This window comes from Callorhinus ursinus, unplaced genomic scaffold (assembly GCF_003265705.2).
Source record: "Callorhinus ursinus isolate GAN/ISIS: 27379988/994484 unplaced genomic scaffold, GSC_fseal_2.0 scaffold4, whole genome shotgun sequence".
Taxonomy (NCBI): Eukaryota; Metazoa; Chordata; class Mammalia; order Carnivora; family Otariidae; genus Callorhinus; species Callorhinus ursinus.
This window is the reverse complement of record NW_027397066.1, coordinates 128662186-128675173: the sequence shown is the minus strand read 5'-3', so window position 1 is coordinate 128675173 and position 12988 is coordinate 128662186.

The window sequence follows — 12988 nt, the reverse complement described above, 5'->3', positions numbered from 1 at the left end:
CTATTTATTTATTTGAGAGAGAGCGTGCATGCGTGGGGGGAGGGGCAGAGGGAGAGAAACTTCAGACTCCCTGCTGAGAGCTTGATCTCAAGACTCATGACCTCAGCCAAGAGTCCAGGGCCCAACTGACTCGACCACGCAGACGCCCTCCCTTGGATATTTTTGACCCTTCAATTAGACATGATCATGTCCTATATGCAGTATTATTTACATCTGTCCACAGTTTTTACCGATATTCCTCATCATTCCTTTTGGCATCTCAGAAACTTCTTCTGAGACCATTCTCTAGTTCCTTAAAGTACATCCTTAAGAAGATTCATAGTGATGGTTTTTGTCACTCAGATCTGCTAATTTGGGTTTGATAATATCTTTATTTTGATTTTGTTATTGAAATATAGTGTCATGACATATAATTTGAGGTTCATGGTTTTTTCAATTGGCACTTTGAAGATATCATTCATCTGTCTTCTGGCTGTGTTGTTGCTGTTGAGTAATCAGCCGTCATGTAATTTTTACTTTTGTTCTAGGTAATCTGTCAGTCTTGAATGTTTTTCTCCTTGTTATGCTTTTATTCTATTATCTTATCTTTTTAAAAAATCTTAAACACACTTATTTCATATTCTGTATCCAGTCATTCCAATATTAGTAGTCTTTGCAGTCCAGTATTATTGTTTCAGATGACCTCATTCATGATGTCACTTCCTTGTTTATTCAGTGATTTCTATTTATTCTGAATTCACGTACCTTGGCACTTTATCTACGGACCTCTTGGAGTCCTGCATTACAGTGCAATGACCAGGTAGATGAACTGGGGAGGTGTGGGCACTTCTAACATGGAGCCACTTAAAATAAAGTTGCAGCTTAAAGGTTTCAGGTCCATTTACATTACATACTCTAGAAGGCATAAATTTCAGGCTCAGACACTTGGGAGTGGAAGCCTGAGGGTGGGACTACTTGAGGGAGTTTTTTTTTTAAGATTTTATTTATTTATTTGACAGAGAGAGACACTGCGAGAGAGGGAACACAAACAGGGGGAGCGGGAGAGGGAGAAGCGGGCTTCCCGCTGAGGAGGGAGCCCTATGCGGGGCTCGATCCCAGGACTCTGGGATCATGACCTGAGCGGAAGGCAGACTCTTAACAACTGAGCCACCCAGGCGCCCCGAGGGAGATTTTTCAGTACTTCATTCCTGCAGGGCTGAGATTGGCAACATCTTACGCAGGCAAGTCATTTTCTTGAATGGCCATTGTTTTGGTCTTTCAGGGGTTCTGGGCTCTCACTCTGCTCAAGCCACATGCTTTTTATGTCCTGCCCCCTGCATGTGACTCATTTAAACTCAGACTGTGGGGCTGGCAGAAACCTTTCCTCCAGCCCTCTCAGCAAAGGCCTGCCCCACCTTTGCTTCCCCTTGTGCAATCAAGCTTTCTCATACTTTTGCCTTCTGTTCCCTTTACTTTGCCGCCAGCCCAGCAGTGCTTTGAAAGCACAAGACAAACAATACCATCTAAAAAATGGGTAAAAGGTTTGGACAGACATTTCACTAAAGATATATGGATAGCAAACAAAAAACATGAAAAGATGCTTAAGATTGTTCGTCGTTAGGGAAATGAACATTAAAACCACAATGAAATATCACTCACAAGAGTGGCTAAGACATGAAAAAGACAAACAGTCTCAAGTATTGTCAATAATATGGAAGAACAGGAATTCTCATACATCACAGGTGGGTGGATGACAATGGTATAGCCACTTTGGGAAACAATTTAGCAGTTTATAATGAAGGTAAACATACATGCCTTATATATTAGTTTTCTACTGCTGTAACAAATTACCACAAATTTAGTGGCTTAAAACTACATTCTTTTATATTAGCTCATAGTTCTGAAGGTCAGAAATCTGAAACAATGTAACTGGGCTGTCTGCTCATAGTATCACAAGACCACAAGACTGAAATCGAGGTATTAGTTGGACTGAGTCCTCTTTTGGAGTCTCCGGGATGAAATCTGCTTCCAAGCTCATTCAGGTTGTTGGCAGAATTCAGTTCCTTCTGGTTGCGGTTCTGAGGTCTCCATTTCTTTGCTGGCTGTCAGCTGGAGACTCCTCTCAGCTCCTCAAGGTGTCTACATTCCTTCTTTGGGGACCCCACCATATTCAAGCCAGTAAGGACTCACTGAATCACCCTACACTTCACATCTTTCTGACTTCCCTTTTTGTCTGCCACTTTTTTATTTTTTTAAAGATTTTGTTTATTTATTTGACAGAGAGAGACACAGCGAGAGCAGGAACACAAGCAGGGGGAGTGGGAGAGGGAGAAGCAGGCTTCCCGCGGAGCAGGGAGCACAATGCAGGGCTCAATCCCAGGACCCTGGGATCATGATCTGAGCTGAAGGCAGCCGCTTAACAACTGAGCCACCCAGGCACCCCTGCCACTTTTTAAAGGGTATGTGTCATTAGATTAGGCCCACCCAGATAATCTCCCTTTGCCATGTAAGGTAACATAATCATGAAAGTGGTATCTCCTTATATTCACCTGTTCCACTCACAGTCAAAGGGGAGAGGGTGAGCGTCCTTGGGGGTCATTCCTAGAATTCTGCTTACCATAAGATACAGCCATTTCATTCCTAGGTATTTGCCCAAAAGAAATAAAAATGTACTTCTGCCCAAAGACATATAGGTGAATATTTATATCCACGTTATTCATAATAACTCAAAACCAGAAATAACTCAAATGTCCATCAGCTGGTGAATTAATGAAACAAACTGTGGTGTATCCATCCAGTGGAATACCACTCATCAGTAGAAAGGGACAGACTCCTGACATGCACGGCAGCATGAAGACATCTCAAAAGCATGATGCTAAGTGAAAGAATTCAAACACAAAAAACCCACATAATGTATAATTTCATTTCTATGAAATTTTAGAAAAGACAAAACTATAGTAACAGGAAGTGGATCAATTGTTGCCAGGGACCAGGGGGGGCGGTTCTCTGTAGTCTTGCCATAAGCATCTTTGCTGCAAGCATTTTCGCCATAAACATTTTCATTGCATAACTGACTGTAAGGCAATTTTGCCATAAAAGATTAAAAAAAATAACAGTTGGGTTTCATTTCTCCACTGATGCAGTGCTCCCATTTTTATATGACGTAAATCTTAGCCTTCATAATGGTGGTGCAAAGTCTTGAACCCACCTTTCCTATAGGACTTTGGAACATCTATCGATGGACATGTGACAATGAGCCAAGAACAAACAACATCGGAAGGCTTTCACAATGAACGCAATACAAAACTCATTTGCAAATATGCATCCTACTATTTGGAAACTGATTCCTCTTTTAATGAAGGAAGAAATTTTAATGAAAAAATAAAAAGTGTGGTGCTGGGGCACCTGGCTGTCTCGGTCGGTTAAGTGCCCAACTCCCGATTTCAGCTCAGGTCACGATCTCAGGGTTGTGGGATCCAGCCCCACGTTGGACTCCCTGCTCAGTGGGGAGTCCACTTGTCCCTCTTCCTCTGCTCCTCACTGTCCTCCCCATGCAGTCTCTCTCTCTCTCTCTCTCTCTCTCTCTCGAAAATAAATAAATAAATAAAATCTTTTTTTTTAAAGTATGGTGCTGAACAAGGGAAGGAATCAACAAGCCAAAAAAAAAGGGGGGGGATAATACTATGAACAAAAGATTTCGAAGCGCTTAAGTACGATCCACAAAATGAAATCAGTTATTTGCATAGTTTTGCCATGAATCTCTGCACGTTTTTCATACATTCAAATATTTTGTATTTTGCAACAGTCTATAATTTTGCTATTAATTTTCATGTTTCATTATGTCCTTTTTAATGAATGTCTCCCTTTTATTTTTTGTGATCTTATCTTTTATGGCAGAATTGCTTTTGTGCCAAATAGTTATGCAGTGAAAATGCTTGCGGTGAGGGTGCTTTATGGCGGGAATACTGGGAATCCAGATATAGACCGAGCATGGGGGGAAGGCACGGAGTGCACAGGGCACAGGGCACTTGGTGGGGTGATGGAAATGTGCTGCATGCACCATGACTGTGCTGGTGGTTATGTGACTGTATACATTCATCGTTATTCATTGACTTGTACAATTAACATCAGTGAACTTCATTATATGTAAATTACACCTTAACTGACAAAAAAGAAGATTGTGGTTTTTATATTTTATCCAGCATCTTAAGGTGTTTTATATTAGAAGTTTCTCTATACATTTAATCCACAAAATTTATCTAAGACTTTCTTAACAGTATCTGAATATGCCTCTATTTTTTTTTAATTTAAAGACTTTTATTTATTTATTTGAGAGAGAGAGAGCGTGTAGGGGGAGGGGCAGAGGGCCAGGGACAAACAGACTCCCCACTGAGCAGGAAGCCCAGGACCCTGAGATCATGACCTGAGCTGAAGTCAGATGCTTAACCAACTGAGCCACCCAGGCACCCTGCCTGTATTTTTTAATTCATAGCCCATACACAGTGGAATTGCATAGTCATTTGGTTATTGTCTTCCTCCTCTGTGCTTGACTATAAACCCCACGTGGACAGTCATGTCTGTGTTCAGCACTGTACCCCAGTACCTGGGGCCATAGTGAGTCTTGGACAAATATTTGCTGAATAAATGAATGGTGCCTCCCCCAGAGCAATTTCAGACACGAAAAATCTGATTATACATCTTTCCTTTGGCTGATCTCTGCTTCAATTCTGTTATTCAAACCTTTTCTAAACTATAATTGAAAGTTGGAGTTAGAGACCTTTCATTTAGCCCCATTATGTTGTAGAAACCACGCATCCTGATTGCTGTTCTCTGGCCTGGAAGCCCAGGGTACCTTCAGTGTCACCACATGGGCTGAGAGAGGAGGGTTTTCCTTTTAAGGCATGCTTGATTCATCTAGACATTAAAAATGTATATTAGTATTAGTCAGAGAGCAATGTCCTTTGGGATTAAGGGAGACATTAACAGAAGCTGAAGACTGCAGAGCCCTTTGGGCTGGAGCCAGCAGTACCCTCAGAAGGCAGCAGGGCCAGGAAGGAACCAGACCTTTCTCTGTTGAGGAAACTAACTAGGTCCTCCATTCATTTGACCTTGGCCTTCAGTTACTTATCTGGAGAGATATGTCACACCCTCTCCCCTTCCAGGTCAGTACTAAGGTGCAAAACTGTCAAGTGCTAAAATCCTTCCTGATTATTGTAACCTAGCCACAGGAAAAAAATTGTGTGAGAAATAGGCATTTCTTTTGCCTTTGGTCTTAGTATACAAATCTGTAAGCACAAACTGTGTGAATTTGATGGTCCCTCTTAAAAATACGATATAGCACACTTTGACTACTTGCTACCGAGCATCTATTCCCTCTCTTGGCAATAGGACCTCAAATTTCCAGAGGAAATTTGGCTTGGTTGGGATCAAACGCACCACAAGTTCCAGGAGGGGGCCCTAGTGGGCTTAAACCAACTGGCACACCCACCTGTGTCCCCAAGTCATCTGGATTGGCTTGGACATCAGCACTAACACAACCATAGCCAACAAGCCAGGAGAAGATACTTGCTATGGCTCTTGGGAACGATAAAACTTCTTTCTCTTAGAGTAGTTCTGGGAAAAGAGACCAATCCTTTTACTCTGGATGGTGTGGTATGAAGATATGAATTTTGGACATGCCAAAGGGATAAGGGAGACCACACAGCTGCCTTTAGGGCCGCCTCGTGAAGCCTGAAAATAAGGCCAACACTATATAAGACAATGTGGGGAGGAGAGAACCCTGGCCTAGGTGGCATCTTTTGAGCAGCTGGATCCAACCTCACCTGAAATCAGTGCTCTAGATTTTCAGTTACCAGTGAATCAATAAAATCCCTTTATCTCTAAGGCAGCCTTGTTTCAGCCATCTGTCATTTGCAATAAAAAATAAAGGTGATGTTTAGTTTTAAGACTTTCAGATTAAAACTAGAATGCCATTTAGACATCACCTAAAAGTTCCATTTTGCCTACTTTTTTGTGCATCCTTCACGTAAGTTTCATGACCGCTTTTCAAGCTTTTAGACTTCTAATATCCAGACACCAAGTTGCCTGCTGCCCAATGTCCTGACACTCAGTAATTCCCACTGATCTGCTCTTCAAAAGGCTTTTCTCCTGCTATTCAACGGGATATGCGTGCAAATTCTTGAAGCAAAAGCCCTAGAAAACACCAAGGGAAAAAAAAACTGGAGAGGGCGCCTGGGTGGCTCAGTTGGTTAAGCGACTGCCTTCAGCTCAGGTCATGATCCTAGAGTCCCGGGATCGAGTCCCGCATCGGGCTCCCTGCTCGGCGGGAAGTCTGCTTCTCCCTCTGACCCTCTTCCCTCTCGTGCTCTCTATCTCTCATTCTCTCTCTCTCTCAAATAAATAAATAAAACCTTAAAAAAAAAAAAACTGGAGAAACAAAGGAAAAGGAGTAATTGTTGCTGCTTAATCTGACCCAGCTGAGAAGACTGAATCCTCCAAATGGGTAGAGCGATTCTGGAGGACCCATCAGTAGCTTACAAAATATACCATACTTGTTAACCAGAGACGGGTCCTCAGAGTCTGATTTGCCAACTTTACCTTAAAATTTCTCTTAGTGATTAGAATGTAAAGAAACTTAAGATCATTTGTTGAGCAAAAGCAAGTTTATTTTTTCCATTGCTGCTTCTCCAATGATAATAGCAGGCATTTGTTGAGTGCTTACTCTATGTCAGGCACTGTGATAGACATTACCTCATTTATTCCTCAAAGAAACCACCCGAAGTTGCAATCCCATTTTATAGATGAGGGGACTGAGATTTGGAGAGGTTCAATGAGAGATCGCACAGCCTGTGTGAGGCAGAGGTGGAACCCACATCTGGGTCTGAAGCCAAAGTCTGTGTTCTTAACCAGTTCTCCATATTCTCAAGTCAAGCCTGTCCCCCCTGTTGATATCCTATCAGTTTTGCCTCTAAACCATGGCCATTCATGACTACCCTTCCTTCATATAACCTGCAGTCACAAAACTCTTTCTCATCGGTAAGTGAACCACGCTCCACCTGGTCTGAAATTCTCCCACCAGTTGTCTCTTAGGGTAGGACACAAAGGAAGGGAGGAGGAACCTTGCCCAGGGGGGAAAGTTGTCAGTGTGGGAGATTCTTGCTTGGCATTCTCGCCCCATCAGTCAAAATCCTATGCCCCCCTGTCTGAAACCTCCCATCTCTGACCAAAGCGAAGAGCTCCTTCTGGAGAAGCTCAGAGCCCTGTCGCCTCTTTTTGGTCTGCGGTCTCTGACAATCATGACTGAGCACCTACTGTGTGCCCAGCCCTCCACTGCCTCTCTTTGTGTTCTTGTTGCATTCTTTCCATTAAAGTGTAGTTAGTAACTGTAACAAGTTTTCTCCTTGTTACAGCCCCAAAAGTGCATAACATGGACCCGACATATTGAGTAGTAATACTTTTTTGAAATAGAAAAAAGAAAGGAAAAGAAAAAAAAAAATAGAACCGCAACGCGCTGCGCAGCTGGCTGATGGTGCAGGGAGGGAAACTGGCATGTTTTGAGCACCTACTCCAGGACTCTATGCAACACTTTGATTTTAGCCGTCCCACTCTGTGGGGCGTAGGGAGCTAATTCCCATTTTATAGATGAGGAAATAGATGGGATTTGGCTAGGGGCACACAGCAGTGATGGGGCAAGGCTCTGAACTGGCCCGTCTGGCTCCACTGCTCAGGATCTTACACTGTGCCATCTTGGAAGAGCGAGGACCATGGGCTGCAGGAGGCTGGGAGTGTGATCTGAGAATGAGAAGAACTACAAGTACCAAAGCCTCCTGGGTTGCAAAGTGAAGCAAGAATCAAGGCCCCTGCATGACAGTTAATACAAGGCTAAGGGAGACATGTTCTTTGAGTCAGGAACACGAGGGAAGGAAGTAGGGCACAAGGGGCCAGAAGCAAAACCTAACTAATTTTTCCTCCATTCTGCCCAAAGTGACCACGGCCCTCACCAGGAATTAAGTCAGCAGGAACCTGCTGAGGGCTGCATGATCCAGAGGCCTGAAATCCCAGTTTTGCTGCTTCTCCTAACTCTGCTGGGCAGCTTGCTTCCCACTAGGGTGTGCCTTCCTCTGAATTCCTGTTAAACCTCAGTTTCTCCTGACTGTATGGACACACTTTACATGGGTTTATGACATTTTTTCTAAAGATTTATTTGTGTATTTTGAGAGAGAGAGAAAGAGAGAGAGCAGGCAGAGGGACAGAAGAAGAGAATCTCAAGCATACTCCCCGCTGAGAGCAGACCACCCCGCCCCCGCGACTCGGGGTTCAATCTCATGACCCCGAGATTATGACCTGAGCTGAAATTGAAAGTCAGACACATAACTGACTGAGCCACCCAGGCGCCCCAGGTTTCTGACATTTTGTTGAACAAAATTTCATCCTTGATCTCCGGTCTCCAACAACCACAATAAAAATGTGCCTTTCTGGAGATGGATGGTGGTGATGACGGTACCACAGTGTGATGTACTTAGTGCCACAAGACTGCACACTGAAAAATGGTTAAAATGACAAATTTTAGGTTATGTATATTTTTTAAACATGATTTAAAATGTGCTTACCAAAATTCTTCACTGTCTTGGGGTACCTGGCTGGCTCAGGTGACTCTTGATCTCGGAGTCATGAGTTTGAGCCCCATGTGGGTTGTAGAGATTACTTAAATAAATAAAACTTAAAAAAAAAAAAACCACCCAACTCTTCACTGACTTATATTTAGGCCCTGTGACTTTATGGCCACAGCCACACATTGAGAGTCTAGGCTTTTAGTTGTGCACTAACCCCAAATGTTCCCTGCCCACCCCTCCCCTCCTTAAGCCCCATTCATACTCTTTGTACTCCTACAAGCTGGGGCCCCTGCTCTCTGTGTGCTGGGGAAGCCTGTCGCCCATGTCTGCAATTGTAAACGCAACATAAATCACGGCTTAGCATTCATTGGCCTGCAAATGCATGGTGCATATGCTGAGCTGCTGGTGGCGTGGGCATTTCTAGGGCGGATACTGGATGTAAAATCACTTCCCCTACAGATGCTTTTGAAAGCCATGAGTTTTCTGCATTCTCTTGGCACCTGGTAAGAGAAAACCCTGGGAGTAGAGACAGAGGCCCCCTTTCAGATGATGTGTTTTATGGCATCTAATTTCTTTTTTTTAATTCACTGGGTGTAAGAATGATCCCTCCCTGCTTATGGTGCCTATATTTGCATTTACTGGTTTGTAAAATTCAGAAATTGACTCAAAAGAAGCAGAGTACTAAAGTGTTACAGATATTATTCTGCGTAATAGATATATTCCCAAAGGGTGGGGAGAGAAACAATTGTGAAACTTGATAATAAGAGCTAACATTTACTCTTTGTGTTTCTCTGTACCAGGCACTGGGCTAATTTTTTGTTTGTTTTTTTTTTCCAGGCTTTATCTCAGACTCATCAGGGCAGCTCAATGCAGCAGGCTCATGGCACAAATGAGGAAGTGTGGCACAAAGTGATTATTTAGCCAGATCCCAGTGGATACAAATGGCAAAGCCAGACTTGAGCTCAGGTGGCCCAATATCTGAGCCTCTGTGAGCTCTTTCTTATCATAAAAGAACAATGGACCCTGCTGTGTAAAAGTTTTTTGATAAATCCTTTCCAGGATAAGAGAAAGATTCAGTACTGAAGATAATTGCACCATTCTGTGTGTTCAGATAGTTATTTACCAGATTTTAAGTATAACACACTTTCATCTAGTCCAACCAAGACATTTTCTGGTACGTTAAAAATTTCATTGTCACAGCAAACGATCACGATAGGGTAATCTTTAGAATTTGGAAGAGGTGCATCTATTTCATGCTGTGGTAGAAAACAAAGAGAGAAATGAGCCTTTCTGAGGCCAAAGGCTTTTGTTTAAAAGAAGAAAAGAGGCACTTAGCTCTCTGAGTCATAGAAGCTTCTGTCATTTCAGATAAGCCGCCAGCCACCAACCAGATCCTACAGACCAGGGGAGGGTGTCCTTGTTCAGATAAGGGCTGCACATGACCCTAGCAGGAAATCAAATAAAACCCAAAAAGGAGTTCAGAGGGTGTTGATAGGAGTGCTGATGCTATTAGATGGTTTGGCGCTTTCTCCCTTTCAATCAACACCTCTCTTTGTTGTTTCCCCGGGAATGCTTGATCCCAGGTTTGCGTTCAGTGATTCTTGGCTAGAACTGGATTGTTAAGTGGTTCCAGGGTGGATGCTGCAGGTCCCCGTGGAATCTGGGTCTGGACCTCTGGAACCTGGGGAGCTGTGTCCACCTTCGGGAGCCTCTTGGCTGCTCTGGCTGGAGAAACAGCTGCTAATGCTGTCCGCTCAGGACTCACTCTCCCCCTTTCCCTCCCACACCCCTCCTCACTCCTGCAATGTTCATACCCAATAAATCAGATGGAAGTAGGGATGCCTGGGTGGCTCAGTCCGTTGAGCGTCTGCCTTCAGCTCAGGTCATAATCCCAGGGTCCTGGGATCAAGCCCCGCACAGGGAATCCCTGCTCAGCGGGGAGCCTGCCTCTCCCTCTCCCTCTGCCTGCCGCTCCCCCTGTTTGGCTCGCCCTGCTTGTGCATGCACTCTCTCTCTCTCTCTCTCTCTCTCTGACAAATCAATAAATAAAATCTTTAAAAAAAAAAAAAACAAACAACAAACAAACCAGATGGAAGTAGCCTTGATGTCAAACACCTGCCATGTATCTGTCTACACCCTGCCACTGAAACCATGAAAAACCAAAAAACAAAAAAGACCAACCAACCTGTTACAAAGTTCAATAATGGGAGGAAACCACTGGCTTGAAACCTTCCCTTCCTTCTTTCTCCTACTGAAATAGTTTTTAAAATAATATAGAACTCCCCTGAGACATATCCAATAGGATTTGATTTAGAAAAATTCCGTTTTTCAGACACACAGCAATCCTTTATCGGGAATTTGCTAAGTTTGATGCCAAGTGAACACCATGCTCTGTCTAGCAGGCGCCCGAAAATCCTGTCAGCCACGGGCTATTGCACGGGCCCAGCGCTCAGGGAGGGGTGGGGGACGTGGGCCAAGGGAAACCATGTTTAGAGAGTGTCAGCCTCCGGAAGCGGCCAAGCTTTCGTTCATGGTTCAGAGATAACAGTCCAGCTGGGTAGGGAAGGGAGGAGGTACCCGCTTCCTTACTTTGCAGTTCATGACACTGCTCAGATGGCAGGTTGTATGTCCTGACAGAGCCGGAAATGCAAGCAGGTGTTGGAAGGGGGGAGCCAGGCTCGAGGCAGCTTCGTCTGGTGGTGCTACGATGACCAGAACGTAGCTTCTAGTGCCCTGACCGACAAGCTTCCTAGATTAAGTCCAAGATTAACTGAATGTCTCTCCCTTTCTAACATAGCTCAGACTCGCTTATTCAGTCTGCTTGAAGAGTGCAAGGGAGTCATTTCCTCTAAAACCCATGGGTTTTTTTTTTTAAGATTTTATTTATTTATTTGAGAGAGAGAGAGAATGAGAGATAGAAAGCACGAAAGGGAAGAGGGTCAGAGGGAGAAGCAGACTCCCCGCTGAGCAGGGAGCCCGATGTGGGACTGGATCCCGGGACTCCAGGATCATGACCTGAGCCGAAGGCAGTCGCTTAACCAACTGAGCCACCCAGGTGCCCTCTAAAACCCATGTTAAAATCCCCCTCACCTGCTCTCCCCAACCTGGTGCAGCCAGGTGGCGTTGGTGGACTTCTGGGGTAGTCCCATCTGCCATCCTTCTGTATCTCTGTCCCTCTGCTATGAAGAGCCTGTGAATTCCCCGCAGCTACTGCTCTACAAGTGACCATCCCTGGGTGTCTCTTGAGTCTCTCAGGCATAAAGATGCTGCCTGGCAGGCTGCTCAAAGTCTCATTATGACTCTGAAAACATCTGCTTGGCATTTTCCTTCTTTAGTGTCTGCTTCAGAACTATCCTGTCTGGGATTTACGCCGTAGTCATTTTCCTCCACAGTTTTTTCTACTTCTTTCCTCTTTTGAAAACCACAGTGATGGTGAAACATTTAAAATCCCACTGTATTTTCCAGCTATTATATAGGAGGAGGGAAAGGGGATGAAAACCCACCTAGGTGTCTACCATCAGGGCCAAAAGGTTTACTTATCGATACGTGAAAGTGCATCAAGAAAATAGCTAGGTCACATTCGAGCATGTGTGTGAATATGTGTGTGTGTGTGTGTGTATATAAAACAATATCATTAGGGGCGCCTGGGTGGCTCAGTTGGTTAAGCGACTGCCTGCGGCTCAGGTCGTGATCCTGGAGTCCCGGGATCGAGTCCCACATCGGGCTCCCTGCTCAGCGGGGAGTCTGCTCCTCCCTCTGACCCTCTTTCCTCTCATGCTCTCTATCTCTCATTCTCTCTCTCACAAATAAATAAATAAAATCTTTAAAAAAAACAATATCATTATTGAAAAGTAATAACAATAAAAAATGTAATGACATAAAACGTCCATTATCCTGCTCACGCAAAAACTATTTTCATAATTGTGTATTCCCTTCCCACCTTCGCCAAGTACATACACTTTCATGTTAAGGCTATAGAACATATGCAGTTGTATTTGCTGCCATAGGAATTCCTATTAATAGTTGCTCCTTTCTTTGTACCTCCCCCAGAGCATTCCTATGACCTGCATTTCTGCTCTAACAATTATTTCCCTGCATCACAGTTAATATTGGTGTATCACTGTCCTCTATCCCTGGAAGGGCAAGAGCACATCATATTTATCTTTATGTTCTTAGCACCCAGCACTGTGTGTCTGGTATACAGCTGGCACTTGATAAATGCCTGTTGAGCTAGTGATTACAAGCACAATGCAATTGGAGCAGATTAGTCTAGACTGAGGTTATCTCTGTTCTGGACGCTGTGAGTTTGTATAGAGTCCAGAGTCCATTGGATCCCAGACATTTAGCACATGGGATGAGAGGGGAATTCCTGAAATTTTCAAAAAGCTAGTAAGTTC